The sequence below is a fragment of the Theropithecus gelada genome, chromosome 4, assembly GCF_003255815.1.
Source record: "Theropithecus gelada isolate Dixy chromosome 4, Tgel_1.0, whole genome shotgun sequence".
Taxonomy (NCBI): Eukaryota; Metazoa; Chordata; class Mammalia; order Primates; family Cercopithecidae; genus Theropithecus; species Theropithecus gelada.
Window position 1 is genome coordinate 161,892,634 of NC_037671.1, and position 12,996 is coordinate 161,905,629.

Sequence of the window (12,996 nt, forward strand, 5' to 3'; positions counted from 1 at the left end):
AATAGATAAACCAGACATCTTAGAAGGCTTCCTGGAAAAGGATTAATCAGAAGTCAACATGGCAGATTAGCATCTAAGATGAAGTTGCTTTGGCCTCCACAACTCATAAAGGTTTTGTTGTTGTTGTTGTTGTTAAAAAGAGAGGCTCTTTAGATCAAAAGGGGAAATGTATACTGATTTCTATTTTCTCTTGTATATTCTCAAGTTCTTGGTAGAGTAACTCCTTTAGTAAGGAATAATGATGGCTTCTAAGCAGTATCCATCCGTCCACCTATCCAATAACATTTCACAAATATTTGCTGTCCCACCATAAACTAGGAAATAGTCTTAGCAGCAAGGATGCAGCAGCAGATAAGACAGACATTGCCCCTGCCTTCCTTAAGCTTGCTTCTCAAGGGAAAAGTAGATAATAAGGAGCTACGGCAGGGTTACGACTTCTATTCATCTAGCCTTCTCTGTCTCTTTCTTCTCCTTCTTAAATGGGAGATGAAAAGTTTCAGAAGCCGGCTTGTAAAGCCACTTTGCCTCCCACCCTCCATCACAACCGTTAACCTAGACTAGAATGTGGGAGGGGAAGGGGGTAAAATTCAAGTGCTGAAAGGAGAGGACTGGGTGCTGCTGAAGTGGAGGAGGCAGAGTCTTCAAAGAGAAAGGGAAGGATGGCCTTCCGCATACAGACAGGAGCAGAGGAGTTGTTCTCAAGTGTAGACCCTCCATCCCAACCCCATGACCCAGCACCTGTGAACATTTCTAGACACTGGGGTGCCTGAGACTGTGAGGCCTTGGGTGGAGCTGGGGCCACGCAGGGAAAACTTTATTCCTGATCAAAGGGTCTTAGAAGAAAGCCTATCAGAAATTTCCTCAGAAACCAGATCCCAGTGGACCAGGCCACTATCATTTGTCATTTAACAAATTTCAGTTATTGGAGGGCAGTTGCGATGCATGCTTTCTGAGGCCAGCTCTATATGGAAAGGTTTGTGAGGATAACATCAGGTTTCCCAGCGCCTCTGTTCTATGTCAGTCTTCTGAATCCAGGCTTGTATCTCCTCCAGTTGAAGTTTTTGGTGATTATAAGGTAGCTTCTGCTTTGAAAGAAGAAACATGCAGCACATTTTATGTTCCCTTTTCACCTCCTCATGCTCCTTAGCTTGCAACCTTCTCAGCATTGTTATTCACTTCCCTGCTAATGTTGTCCACTGAGCTCTAGACTTCACATTGACCTTGGTATTTAAATGGGGGATGATAATCTGGGTTTGAACTATTGATGTTCAACAGCTTCAATACCAGTAGATCTCATTTTGAAGCAATCAAACTGCTCCAAGTTCCAGCTAAGAATAAAAGGAAAATATTTAAATTCAAGGTTTTATGATGAGAGCAGCAGTGAATGATATTGAGGTTTCCACTGGGTGGCTGACTTTGTCAAACAAATGAGGGGAAATTAGGGGAAGTGGGATAAGCAAAACGTATTTAATAATTGAATTCTCCCCAAAACATGAGCTTTCATGCTCTGTTAAATTTCACAAACCAGACCAGTTCTGTCACTGTTCAATTAGCTCTAATTGTGTAATAGAACCTGCATAAAAACCAACACTGTCAACAAGGCCTCAAGGTAGATGAAAAGATAAAATTAAATTCTAGTTTCCCATCAATCTGGAAGCAGAAGAATTTGTACAGAATTGTTTCAGATGAAATGCCGTTTTGTTTGGGAAGTAAGAAAGTTTTAATCACTAGGGGATCTCCGCTCTGACTCCTTTCAGGCATGAAATGCTGGCTTCATTCCCTGCCCTCCCCCCACCTCAGCCCCACTCCGCAGCAGGGAGAGTCCACCTTGATGGTGACAATGGGTATTTCCATCATCGTGTTGACTCTGGGGAGAACTTGCTTAAACCCCTGTCTTGAACAGACTTGATTCTCTTCTTCCTTTCTTCTTGTGGCTTTCAGTAGACCAACCATTTATCTAATTAAGGAATCATTATTCATTATTTTTAGGTGTGATATGGAATTTTGGGTTTTATTTTTATTATTTTTTTAGAGCTACCTATTGTAGTACTACAGATGAAATGACATCATGTCTGGGATTTGCTTCAAAATAATACAAAGGCCTGGGAAAGGGGGTGACCGTCCATGAGCTGATAATTGTTGAAACTGGTTGTCAGGTTTATTACACTCTACTTTTGTATATACTTAAAATTGTTCATAACAAAGAAAAAAGATTTTTAAAGTTTATCTACAAGATGTGGCCGGACACGGTGGCTCACACCTGTAATCCCGGCACTTTGGGAGGTGGAGGTAGGTGGATCATTTGAGGTGAGGAGTTCCAGACCAGCCTGGCCAACATGGTGAATCCCCGTCTATACTAAAAATACAAAAATTAGCTGGGTATGGTGGTGTGCACCTGTAATCCCAGTTACTCAGTGGGGCTGAGGCAGGAGAATTGCTGAGTCAAGGAGGTGGGGTTTGCAGTGAGCCGAGATTGCACCACGGCGCTCCAGCCTGGGCAGCGATAGAGCAAAAGTCCATCTCAAATAAATAAATAAAGTTTACCTACAAGATGCTGTCTTCCTTTTGGTAATTTTAATACCACTGTAGTGTCAATAATAAGATCTCATAATTATGGGACACCATGTTACATTTTTCCCATATTTTGTCTTTGTTAATCCTCTTAAGAAGCCTAGGAGGTTGGTACTATTATTCATTTGATGTTACAGATGAAGAAACTGAGACATAGATAGAGAGGCGGAGAGAACTTGACCAGGGCTCTATAGTGAGTAGTGATAAAGTGAGGACTGAAATCAGGTCTGGTTAGCCTCAGGGCCTGAGGAGTATTATAAAACCGCTATTGTGTTATTCTTCTCTTGTAATAGACATTCCATAAAGGGATAGAATGATGTGAAAGAAGATTTGTCCATTGGCTTCTCGAATTGTTTATTCACTCAAACAAATGTTTACTGAGCCATCTGTTATATGCCAGGCACTGTGCTAGACATCAGGGATGCAGAAATGAACAAGACAGCAGAGCCAGCCCTCAGGGAACCAACAGCATTTTCTTCAACCAGGTCTTGGTAGCAAAGGGCTAAGTGTTTCTTATTTTTTTCGGAAAAGTCTTTAAAAACTGGTGTTCAGTATGACTTTGGTGCTGTCCATTGAAGGGAAGTCAGAGCGACTGTCTTTCTGCTAGGCCCTTTCCTTCATCCTATGATTTGGTAGGCAGCTGAGCATCTTTTAAAACTTTCATAATGGATGATAATCTGAAAACCACCCTTCTCTCTGGAAAACTACAGAGCTATAGAGCCAACAACAAGGAAACAACTTGTTCTTTCTTATTTGCTGGGACCTTAATAACTCCACCGAGTAATACCTGTGTCCTCTAAGCAGTTCTGCATTCTGGAAATAATTGGCATGCAAAAATTCAAAATAGTTTGTGAACTTGAATTCAGAAAAGAAAAAGAAACATTGTTATTCAAACACAAGTGATAAGCACAATGAATAATCTGAGTCAGTTTAATTCGGATTCGTTTTTGGACTGTGATCACTAATATGTGACTTAAAATCTCCACTGATAGGACTTAGGGCTTCATGAGGTTAACATTTCCTGCTCTTCACTCTTATTTTTCTGGATAAAAGATGCTATTGATTTTGCTTTGATTATTCTTAAATTTTTTTAAAATTTATTTCTGAAAACCAAAACATAAAGGAGTGGTAATTTTTAAAAAATATTTAGATATTTTTATTTCAATAGCTGTGCTAGTGCAAGTGGTTTTTGGTTACATGGATGAATTGCACAGTGGTGAAGTCTGAGATACTAGTGCACCTCTCAAACGAGTAATGTACATTGTACCCAATATATAGCTTTGATTATTCTTCACCCAAGGTCACGTTGAAACTCCTACTGGATATCATCAATCATTATGCCCATGCACCAGTATGTTTGTATGTATTGTTTGATCCTGACTTCATGGCATTACCAGAATACAACTGGTTGTCACCTCCTCCACTGTACCCATTTGAGTAACCTGCTATCATCATCTCTTGTGTGGACTGTGGCCACAGCCTCCTCACTGGTCTGCCTGCCTCTGTCACTGTTCTCTGCATCAGGTGGAGTGTTCCTATTAAATGTCAGAATAGAATATTTTATTCAGAACCCTGCAATGCCTTCCCATCTCACTCAGATTGAAAATCAACATTTTTACAGTCCCTTACTAAGCCCTATATAACCAGGCTCCATTACCTCTAAATTTATTTCCTACTACTCTCCTCCCAACCCATGGTGCTCCCTCCTGGGTGGTCTTTTTGCTGTTTCTCAATCATATCAGGTGCATCCCCACATTAGCAAGGTTCCCTCTGCTCTGATGCTCTTCCTGAGATGTCCAGGCTCCCTCCCTCACCTCCTTCATGTGTCTGCTCAAATATTACCTTATCAATGAATTCTATGACACCCAAAATAGCAGCACTTCTCCCCACCAGCTGTCCCTAGCACCTTTATCTGCTTGTTTTCCAAAACACTTATCATCATTTGGCAGGCTATGTTTTATTTTATTCTTGCTGTCTATCTCCCCAACTAGAATATAAGCTCCACAAGCTCAGGGATGTTATGTGCTTTGTTCACTGCTTTAACTCCAGCATTTAGGACAAGCCTGGGGACACAGTAAGCACTGATCACATGTCTAGTGAATCAATATACAGGAATGTGATTTTAGCAACTGCCATGAATTTACAAGAATTAAGCTAAAGGAACCGGAAGGTGCTTTTCTGCTTTTCATGATCTGAAGTAGGAGTCCTGAGTTGAAGGGGCTGAGATTCTCCAGACCGTGAGGTTACTGTGGTCAGATACTCACGAGCTCAGATGCTCATAGGCAACAATGACCTTTGCAAAATCATGTAATGTTGCAGTCAACTCATCAGCTGGATAAATTAATCGAGTGACCTAGGAATTATCTGCGTCTTAAGGATAGATAGATTTCCCTGAGAAATCATCTGGGTGCTTTTGGAAGTTGGGGGCAGAAAATATAGGATAGTATTATTTGACAATTTTCTAATTCTAATTCTTCTATGGTAATTAGTGTGTTTAGATTTTTTTTATCTCATCTAGGTTTAGTTTCTACAAAGTATATTTTCTTTAGAAGACTATTTTATTCATGCCTTTAAATTTATTGGTACAGAGTGGTGTAAGTTATTCCTTTATGATTTATTTAATTCTGTTTCTGTGACTTCCCTTTTATAATTTCCTGTTTTGAGTAATGATTTTCCCCTTGTTTTCTTATTTTTTTTTCTTAGTAAATTGGTTATTTATCTTTAAATTTCTTTTCAAGGAACAAAATTTTGTATTTCTGTATTCTACTTTTAAAAAGTCATGTCTCATTTTTATCTCCTTTACCTTTAAAAATTCCTTCCTTTTGTTTTTCTTTGATTTAATTTGTTGGATTTTTCAAAAAATAAAAACTCCTGAGTCAGATATTTGTTTCATTTGTTTTATTCTTTATTTTATACCAATACAAATTTTTACACTAGGAATTTCTCTGAGATGTATAAGCTCCCTTGTTGGCTCTAAAATGTGATGTTTTCTTTTTTCTTTTCTTTTCTTTTTTATTTTTTGTTTAGCAATTCTGCAATTTAGATTTTTTTCTCACCCAAGGGTTGTTAAGAATGAAAAGCAAAAGTTCCAAATGGAAGGGCTGTTTAATTTTAATTCTCATTGTTGCTTTTTCATGATTTCCAGAGAAGAAGAAAAAGATGCCTGACTTATGTAACCATGCTCAATTTGGAAATACCCTTTCTTATTGCTTTGATTTCTGGGAGGTGGATTAACATTTACTATTAGATTCACTAGTTAATTTACTCTTTAAGAACAAAGATAAAGTGTAGCCAGACAACTGCTTAGGGGTGTATCAGTCCAACGACATGTACATTGAGCTTCTAAACAAAATTTAAAAATCTTCATGAACCTTAGAATAAGAAAAATGCCTTTTACATTTTAAAATAGTGACCTAAATTACTTTTTTTTTACTGTCGCATATGAGCAGCCACCATGACTAACTTATTTTGTATTTCTAGCTTCACCTAAGGCTATTTCTGGATGTGGCTGCTGGCTTGTCAAAGTTAAATAAAGCGTGACACATATTGTTCAAAGGCAAGTGGAAGATCTAATGTTTCTTTTTGAAATATAGGAAACTGGAGACATCAGGCAACAGTGGAAAAGCATGCACTTTGGAGAAAGGTGAAACCTGAGTTCAATTCTCTCAAAACGTACTTTGAGCTTCATCCGTTTGCAATGGGGTCCCCATCCTGGTACTTAAAGGCATGTAGGATGCCACTTCTCTTTCCCCCCCAAATGCTCCCACACAAACCCAGAGTACTCACTAACTTCATTTGATTTCTGGGGTCTCTGGACTCTTTAACTGAACCCACTTAAACACCCCATATGCCTTAAAATAGGGGCTCCACCTCAGTCAATGGGAAGGATTCCAACCTTCTTCCACATCCACGTTCCCCACTTAGCCCAACAAGACCCTGGCAGAAGCTTCTGCCCAAGGGCCATGCTGGGCCTTGGGCTCCCCTGTCGGCCCTTAGCTGGCTTCTTGTACTCTGAGCTGCAATTGTTCCAGCCTGAGGCATCCCTCCCTCCCACCCTTCATCCACAAGACCCCAGCCCTGCCTCCTCAATGTTTTATTTGCATTCTGAGTTCCTACTATATTGTATTCTCAAGACATATATCTTCTAAATTTCTAAATTACAGTAAAACAACTTCTAAATTTCAAGTGTGATATGTTTTGGCCGTGTCCCCACCCAAATCTTGTCTTGCATTGTAGCTTCCATAATCCCCATATATTGTGGGAGGGACCTGGCAGGAGGTAACTGAATTATGGGGGTGTTTTTTTCCCATGCTGTTCTCATGATAGTGAATAAGTCTTACAAGGTCTGATGATTTTATAAAGGGCAGTTCCCCTGCACACATTCTCTTGCCTGCCACCATGTAAGACGTGCTTTTGTTCCTCCTTCTGCCATGATTGTGAGGCCTACCCAGTCATGTGGAACTGTGAATCCATTAAACCTCTTTTTATTTATTATTTACCCAGTCTTGGGTATGTCTTTATTAGAAGTGTGAGAAAGGACTAATGCACTGTGCCTCAGTTTCTTCACTTGAAAAAATTCCTAACTATAAAAACCTTACCAGATAGCTAGGAGGGTTAATAAGGGAAACTTTGCCAACCATCTGCCTATAGTAGAGGCTCATGCACTTTAGTTCTCCCTCCCATTTCTTTCCCCTTCCTGCTGGAGCATGCCCCCAGGCTACCCATAGCTGCTTTGATGTTTCCTAAACTTGCAAGCAGGAATCAAGGTGTGTGGAGAGAGAGAGAGAGGAGTCTCCATAGGTCCCAGGAGGGAGTCATACCTGATTCTCAGTCCTACAGAGGGGAAGTTAAAATAATGGGAAATGAGCAGTTCTACAGATGCAGTAACATAGGTAGAATTGTTGAGGTAAACTAAATTCACTGAATTTGGCAAGCTGTTATAGCTGGTTTTTTGTTTTTGATTTTATCTAGCTTTTTGCAATCTGACTATAATCCTATACTTTTATCTACATATTTTATTGACTTTTGATCAGTTCTGACTTGCAAGAATTCCTGCAATTCTTCCGTAAAAGTTTTCAAAATTTCTGGAATCACAGAAAACAGATGTGTTTCTCTCTAATACATAAAATAAATTATATTAATATTATAGGTTATATATAATAACATATATAAATAAATATAATAAATTATATTATATAGAGAGAAATATATTTTTTATTTTTATAAGTACATATTTGGAAACTATAAAACCATAATAAAGGAGTAAAACTGACACTAATATAAGTGAAATAGAGGGGGTTGTGTAGACAATATGTTTGGTTGACAAATATTTATTGAGCACTTGTCCTGTGCCAGGCACTGTCTGAAGTTCTGGGAATATGCAGGGATTAGACAAGTTCTTGTTCTCATAGAGCTGATATCCTAGTGCCTGTGGTGGGGAGGCAGATAAAATGACACATCACTATTTTGTCAGGTGGCGCTAAGTGCCATGGAGACACACTAGGTGCAGGGAGGGAGAATAATGGGAAGATACCATTGCAGGTAGCGGGTGAGGAATAGCCTCGCTGGACAGGGACATATGAACAGAGGTCTGAGTTGGGTTAGGCAGGATGCCACACAGACATTGGGGGAAGAAAATCTGAGCAGAGGGCACAGCAAAACCCGAAGGCTGAGGCCAAATGAAGAAGTAGGAGGCGATGTGGCTGGAGAAGAGGGAGCAAAGGGCAGAGTGTTGGTGGTGAGGTCAGGGACCCAGCAGCCTGATCCAGGGAACTTGAACATGATGGAAGGACTTTGGGTGCATTCTGAGGAAGGGGAAGCCACTGGAAGGCATTAAGTAGAAAAGAATGGAAGTGAGAGTAATTATATGTGAAAGTTGTTGGAGTCACAATGGAGTGACGATGAGGCAGCCACTGGAAGGCATTAAGTAGAAAAGAATGGAAGTGAGAGTAATTATATGTGAAAGTTGTTAGAGTCACAATGGAGTGAAGATGAGGCAGGACAGGTAGTCAAGGAAGAAAGTACAGTTAACCCAATAAGCCCCAGCATTCACATTGTAATCCAGCTCATGCAAGCACAGCTATCTCCTGCAGGGAATATTTCCCGTAGACAGCATTTGCACTTTGATTTTACCTCTTCTCAAACTGACCCTGTTCTCATGATAGTAGTGAAAAACACACCCCTAGGTGGAGATTTAAGATGCTAATGAGTTATGTGATGTATGAACAAGCATGTACAGCTATTGCATGTGTGCTCCCCAGAGGACCACTAAGAACATGCTTACTAGCAACACCTTTTCTCAGCCTTTTATGAATAATCATGTAAGAGTCCCATAAAAGGATTTCTCCAGCAATAATCAATGCTGTCTACTCAGTGGCTCATGCCTGTAACCCCAGCACTTTGGGAGGCCGAGGCGGGCGGATCACCTGAGGTCAGGAGTTTGAGACCAGCCTGGCCAACATGGTGAAACTTCATTTCTACTAAAAATACAAAAAAAGTAGCCAGGTGTAATGGCACATGCCTGTAATCCCAGGTACCTGGGAGGCTGAAGCAGGAGAATTGCTTGAACCTGGGAGGTGCTGGTTGCAATGAGTCATGATTGCACCACTGCACTCCAGCCAACAGAGTAAGACTCTGTTCCCCCTCGGCCCCTGCAAAAATAATAATAATAATAATAATAATGATAAGAGGCAACATTAATGACCACCAAAATTTTATTTTTTCCCATAGCATTGCTGGGGTGGCGTGGCTACCTGCCCTGGGTTCATCCTTTTCCTAAGTGGGACTCCTACGAGTGAGGGACTCAGAATCAAATGATTTATAGCCAGTTAATGTTCTAGTCCAGATTCCCAATTAAATGGGCATAGACAGACATTCATTACCCTTTAAATTATTTTTTAAGTGAAAAGTCAACAAAGCAAAAAAGTCAAAGGTGAGGTTACAAAAATGACTTTTCTTTAACTTCTATGCTACTGTAATCTTGGGTTTAGTTATTGACTTATAGCAATTATTTATACAAAACACAAGAATTGTTCTGAAAAAAATTAAAAAATATATACCTGCACGACTCATAACTGGAAATATTATACCAGGAGGCTTTGTCACTTGGTATCTTTATCCTTTTACTATTTTCTTTTAATTCTACAAGAAGCAGTAAATTCTTTATGGTTGGAGTGGATGAAGAGGTGCCATGTAATAGCTCAGAAGGCAAAGTCCCTTGTTTTACCAGCTGTTTAGGCATCCATGTACTCATCCTTCATTTGAAGGGTTTGAGTTAATTCTATCCTTCCAAATCAGCCCTTACAATCTCATGTGCCCACCTCTTCTGCAACAGTCCCTGGCCTAGAGGGAGGACGCTTGCAACACAGGATTTTTTGCATGTTCCTTGTGGCTCCACTCCATTCTCCCAGTGCACATGCAGGCCCTTAGTCTGAGCCCACTCTACATTGATTTATTTCCCTTACTGAGCATGTGTTAAAGGATGGAATTTTTCACCATGGGCATGTTTAGGCAAGCCCCCTGCACACAATGTCCTGGATGGCATTTGGCTGTCTTCTGCCTCTATCATTCCCCCCTCTAAAGAAGTACATCTAACTGCCATTAGAATAAGGGTAAGGATAAAGACAAAGACCAATCTTAACGGCTTCCTCCTGAAAAGGGGCACTGTTTTGGAAAGACAGCAGTTGGGTCTGCCTCAGAGGCCTATCTAAGGGTATCTGGTAAAGGGGACCAACATTCGAGGCTGTGGTTGCATAACTGACTGGAGTTTGATGGCCTGAAGGTGAGAAGACACAAACCAGGTTATTAGAAGACATGTACCAAAATGAAATGGGGAAGGGTAAGGACAGTTCAAAAATCCTGAGGCTGCCGACATGCCCAGATAACTGGTGGCTATAGTTATGCCTGCTAAGATTTGGGTGCATGGGACTTGGCTTTGGTTAGCTCCCGTAGTTTATTTTCCTAAAAAAGAAACCTCTGGGTTATGGGCACCCTATTTTCTCCCATTACTTGGCAGGATTCGTAGGATAATTGTTCAGAACTAGAATATTGTTCCAGATTTTTACATTACCCATGCCTTTTGTTTCTTCTGAGCTGCAGCCAGAGATCACCGGTTGGTTCACAGGAATAAGCAGGGTTTATTTAAAATGTAGGCAAAATACTTAAAAACAACTAATTAGTCTAGAATTTAATGACAAATGTATGATGTTTTGAAACATAGTTTCTTTCTCCCCAGTCCTCATTTTTGTTAAAAACAAATCATAATAGGAATGAGTTGTTTGCAAAATAAACTTTGGTCTTACACTTGGTCTGCTTATTTGCACAAAGTGCAACAAGAACAATTATTTTTACATAGGCTTTTTAAATTGGCTTTGATGGAACTCTATTCCACAAGGAATTTCAGATAGGACTTCATAAAGATGAGCCCACCCATGGGTTTGTACCTTCAAATACCTACGAGTTGGGTGAATTCCTCTCTTCTTGAGGTCCCAAGAATATGGGGTTCCTTGGCCTGTTAGAAAGTGATATTCTTTACTCACCACAGGTTTAGGAACCCTGTATGGGGTCTGTGTAGACAAGGTATGAGGCTGGTTTACCCAAGGGGCTTTGATTGGCTCTGCAAGTTGAGCTCGATTCCTTAAAGGGAAGCATACCCTTCCAGTCAAAGCCTTGGTAAAACAACCAGTTTCTTCAATTTCATTCTGCTGCAAAAGAAAGTGGATTTTTACTGCACTGATGCAAATAACCATATTGCCCTAAGCTAAGAATACTCACAGATAGTTTCCAAATTCTAGAGGAAGCAGGCAGAGAGAAAAAAAACATGCCAAATTTTGTTCACAGGAGTCTACGTTACTCAATTATTAAAGACTGTGAATAGCTAAAAAAAAAAAATGATCAGCAATGTTTTAAGCAAAAGTTTAAAAAATATCACTTCAATTTTCTATCAGTTCAGTCTGTTCAGTTAACTCTTGTTCTGCTTGATATTCATGAACATTTCAGCTTTTCATGAGTCCTGTCATTTTTCCTTTATTCCAATGTCACAGTCTCCAAAGTTATCAGAAACCTGCATTTGAGAGCACCTGTTAAATTTCTATAACTGATTATAAATCCTCTTTTGAAGAAGATCAAAACAAAACAACAATTATCTGTGAATAACAAAATGTCCATGGTAGTTACAGTCAAAAACACAACTGACAAAGAAATTTGGTTATCTCTGTGGTGTATAATCACCTGACATAACATCTTTAATTGTGATTGATAGCATATACTCAGATATTAGAATTTTAGAAATCCCATACAGTTTTGGAACATATATTACTATTTTTCATTAAAATATAACCCAAAGAAGATTAAACATCATTTTGACAATCCCATGTCCATAAACGTGTCAGGTAATCCTATTTACCTCTCTTCTGGATGTTCCAGGGAAGACAACCTTGAAGCTGACATTGGATTTTGAGAAGCCCATTAAATATGTTAGAGGTTTAAAACAATGTTATCAAGCAGAATTTCAGATTACCATAAGTTATTTATTTTGCCAAAATGATGACTCAAAAATTTTAAAACAAGCCAAAAACTTTTACTCGTTAAGAGGGAAGACAGATTTCCAAACAATTCGTCTCCTGTCTTCACTTTCATTTCCTTGGCAGTATAACTGGAAGATAAACTGAAATATTTAATTATCCTTTACTATTACATGAAAATCTTATACAAGGGAGAGAAAGCAAATTTTACCCTCACATTAGTTTACTGTTAATGTTAACCCCAATTTTTTAATGGAAGCTTACAGACAATTCTATCCAATCTTAAACAGTTTGATCATGAGGTAAGATTCTTATAAACTTTTTATAACCCTTTACAAATTACTAATTTACTAATCTGCTAAAGAGCAGATTAGGGCCTTAAGAAAACCTTTTTGTGCTTTCATTTCAATGCTCAGTCTGTAGAAAACCATATAATACAGTTTTGGATTTAATCAATGTTCACACACAGAATTTCTTTTGCAAGATTAATTTTTAGAAACCTTCCACAACTTGTTTAAACCTTTAGCTTTATCCTATCTAATTTATAACTTAGGCAAAAATTTACATTTCCATGCATTTTTATAATCTTTGACTGATAACACATTTTACTGTTCTTACATACCTGGCATGTAAATCTATTTTCAGTGGTCTCAATTACATGTTATAATGGTCCTCTTAGCACTTTTTAATTTTAGTTTAAAACCTGGTAAGTCGTTTTAATTATGCACTAGGTGCTGATAAAGTTTGATCCCTTCCAGCATAGTTAAGGGTGTGGTTAATTCCGTATGTCCCCATGCCTTACCAAGTTGTAAAGCAGGCAGATTGAACAGTCCTCAAAGGCCAAAAAGCAGTTTACAACCTTAAAACATTTAGCAAACCTAATACCTGACTTGCATAATTTAGA

General features: G+C 39.0%; 1 protein-coding gene across 2 annotated transcripts in view; it reads right to left on the bottom strand.

Annotated features, from left to right (window-relative positions):
• IL22RA2 (interleukin 22 receptor subunit alpha 2) overlaps window positions 1-2,784 on the bottom strand; it is a 28,226-nt gene extending 25,442 nt beyond the window's left edge. For both annotated transcript variants that reach the window (XM_025383627.1, XM_025383626.1), the window contains exon 1: window positions 2,549-2,784. The gene's annotated coding sequence lies outside the window, so the exon portion shown is untranslated. The remainder of the gene's footprint in view (window positions 1-2,548) is intronic.
• Window positions 2,785-12,996: the final 10,212 nt, after the last annotated feature.